General features: G+C 37.2%; 1 long non-coding RNA gene across 1 annotated transcript; it reads right to left on the bottom strand.

Moving 5' to 3' along the window:
- Nucleotides 1–1,518: 1,518 nt before the first annotated feature.
- LOC148563356 (uncharacterized) lies at nt 1,519–3,160 on the bottom strand. The gene is made up of 3 exons (XR_015883262.1): nt 2,936–3,160; nt 1,674–2,164; nt 1,519–1,567 (listed from the first exon to the last, which is right to left on the bottom strand). It is a non-coding gene; the product is annotated as an uncharacterized LOC148563356 (long non-coding RNA).
- Between the last annotated feature and the right edge of the window lie 206 nt (nt 3,161–3,366).

Genomic DNA, 3,366 nt, shown 5'->3' with positions numbered 1-3,366 from the left:
ACCAACAGACGGTTCAGAAGCAACAGGCCTTTGTTGAGATGACTGAAATAAATAATCCGTGTCTCTTAGTACTTGAGACAAACTAATGTCTTCAAATTCAACCAACGGACTGAGGTGGCCTTCTGCTAGAATTAACGGCTCTGCTGGCCCCTGTGGTTGTGGTTTCGGTTCCAATTCTAGCTCAGGTTTCGACTGTAGTATGTACTGTTGTTGCACATAAGCTGGAAACTGTTGTTCGTGCTCATAAATGCAGAAACTAGGGGTGGCAAACGGGCCTAAACCCGCCGGGTCAGCCCGCGTAACCCGCTAAAAATGCGGATCGGGTTGAAAATTTGGGACCGCCAAAGAGCAAAAGCCCACCTAACCCGCACCGCTTAAACTGCAGGCTTTGGCGGGGCGGGGCAGGTTTTCCCGATGGGCTTAGTTTTTTTTACAAGGGGTATTTTTGCAATTTTTTGGCCAATACCCAACTTCTTCCAACTCAACTTACATGAGTATGAAGATGAAAATTGAGTGTTTTGGATTATGTTTATGTTGCTTTGAAGACAATATTTATAATTTTGTTTTGGATTATGTTTATTTTGCTTTGGAGACAATATTTATAATTATGTTTTGGATGAAAACTTGGTTTATAATTATGTTTATTAGATATTTATAATTACAAAGACTTTAATGTTTGTGAATATAAAAAATATAATTTTTTATGCCTTTAGAAATTATAAATTTATTAATATGGTTGTGAAATTATATATATTATTTAGTAGTAAATAGTAAAAAAAAAAAAAGAGGAGCTTTGCCGGGCTTAGCCCGCCAGCCCACAATTTGGTGGGGTAGGGTGGGATTTTAGGACCGCTTCACTAGGCGGGGTGGGGCGGGGAGGGCTTCCTCGCTTGCCATCCCTAGCGGAAACTGATGTTGTTGGCCATAAGTCGACACCTGAAATTATTGCTCATATGCTGGTACCTGAAATTATTGTGCATACCCTGGTACCTGAAACTGTTGCTCCTAAGCCGGTACCTAATACTGTTGCTCAACAACCGATACCTGAAAATGTTGCTCATATCATGGGTCATGAAACTGTTGCTCAAGGGGATTTGGCTGCTGAGGTCCAGGTGGTGGCTAGGGATGGCAACGGATCCCCATGGGGATGGGGACATGCCCCACACCCCGCCCCCTTCCCTCAATATCTGTCCTCGTCTCCGCCCCATCCCCGCGACGGGTAACGGGGACCCCGTATCCGCCGAGGAAGTAAGTCTCCGCGGATATCCATGGATTTTGTGAAAAATAATAAAAAATAAAAAATAAAAAAAATTAGAAAAAATAAATAAACATAGATAATCCTCAATTGTCATTACAAACATAATTTCTATAGTCTTTAAAGACTTAAATAGAAATAACCAAGAATCATAAACATCAAAACATATCCATAAACAACCAAATATTCCATAAAACAACCAAATATATCCATAAACAATCAAACAAAGTTCATGACTTTGTAAACACATAATTCTCAATCCTCCTTTCATCCCGTAATAGTAGTGATGGTAGATTCTGATTTACTTGAATCCTACATAAAAAAGAAAGCAATTTAAAGTTAAAATCGTATAATAACTCAACAATAACTCAATAATATAAAAAATAGTGTGTTGTATATAATTTAATAGTTTACTTACATCAACATCTCCTTCAACGTTATGAATTGTGTAGCACTCAAATACTATTTTAGTTGTGGTGCCAAGTTCATTCCAAAGCCAATCCTGATTACACATTAAAGCCCTTAATGTATCCAGACGCAACCTACTACGATGTGGCATAACAAATCAATCACCCGTACTAAATGAAGACTCAGAGGCAACGGTAGAGATAGGAATCGCCAAAAAATCCCTAGCAATAGCTTGCAAAGTAGGAAACTTCGCTCCATTTTACTTCCACCAATTTAAGATATCAAAATCATGTTTTTGTGGCACCGGTCTCTCTTCAAAATAATAATCCAACTCACTCTTTGTATCAATAAATGCGGATTCCTCACTTACATGCACAGCAAAGTCAGCTTGCCAAGATTCATGACTAAACTTCCTCCCCTTTGAACCTAAAGGAATTGATGGTGGTGGCGGCATATCTAATTGAGTAGCTTGGTCTCTCTCTCTTCCCTTTGTTGCATATTCTAAAAAAAAAAAACTTGCACTATTTTTTTTACTTACCAATTACAACACATGCCTCCATATCACCATATATTTTACGAAAAAGGAAATTTAATAAATACATCTTGTACCTAGGATCCAAAAGAGTCCCAATAGCCATAACTATATTAATCACACCCCAATACTTTTCAAACTTAGTTATCATGCTAGTAGCCAGCATTTCAATTACATTATTTCCACAATTTTTTCACTCCATCAAAGCCAACTTAATTACACAAACATTAAGAAAATAAAGATTTGATGTAGGATAAGTTGTTCCAGAAAACAATTCAGTCACATCAAAGAACACCCTCAATCTTTGAAAAATCTCATCCGCCATATCCCAATCCTTATCACTAGGCAAAGATTTATATTGACTCTCACCCAATGACAATCTTTCAAACACATCTCTATACATAATTGCAACTTCAAGTATCAAAAAGGTTGAATTCCACCTAGTTTTGCAATCAAGACAAAGATTTTTTGTGTAGGGTATTTTAAGTTGCGCATGTTTCCTTAAATTTTTCTTCCCTTTTAGGTGTTGCAGTCCAATAATGAACAATATCCCTCACCCTTTCAATAGCATGTGAAATAAGTTGTAACCCATCATTGACAGTCAAATTTAATATATGCACACAACATCGCATGTGAAACAATTTACCACCCAAAATAAAGTTTATATGTGATATTTTAGTCAAAATATTCTCAATCATAACGTCATTAATAGTGCAATTATCAACAGTCAAAGTGGATACCTTCCTATCAAGATTCCAATCCATCAAACAATCCACGAGAACCTTTGAAAGTATTCCAATTATATGCACCAATGACAACTGTTTCCCCACTAGTTGTTGGAGTTGTCTTCATCATACATTGTCTTATATCTCTAGTGGTGCGAAGCTTGCATGTTTTGAAGTGATCACCCAAGTGCAAAGTTTCTTGTTTTGAGTCACCAAGTAGCTTTGATTTGCAATAATTGCATTCAACCTTCAATTTTCCCTTAACTTCGACAATCTTGAAGTGATTCCACACTTCAAAGGTTAACTTCCTCTTTCAAATACCACTTGTAGAGTTTGTTGTTCCTTCATTGATAGTTGTTGTATCGGTTGGAGGTTCTTGAGGTTGGGATTGAGGAGTCTCTTGAGTAGTTTGAACTTTAGTAGCTATAGGTTCTTCCAATGGAGTA

The sequence above is a fragment of the Arachis ipaensis genome, chromosome B5 (genome assembly GCF_059453495.1).
Source record: "Arachis ipaensis isolate K30076 ecotype BB chromosome B5, ASM5945349v1, whole genome shotgun sequence".
Lineage (NCBI taxonomy): Eukaryota > Viridiplantae > Streptophyta > Magnoliopsida > Fabales > Fabaceae > Arachis > Arachis ipaensis.
This window is presented reverse-complemented; position numbering and strand designations above follow the sequence as displayed.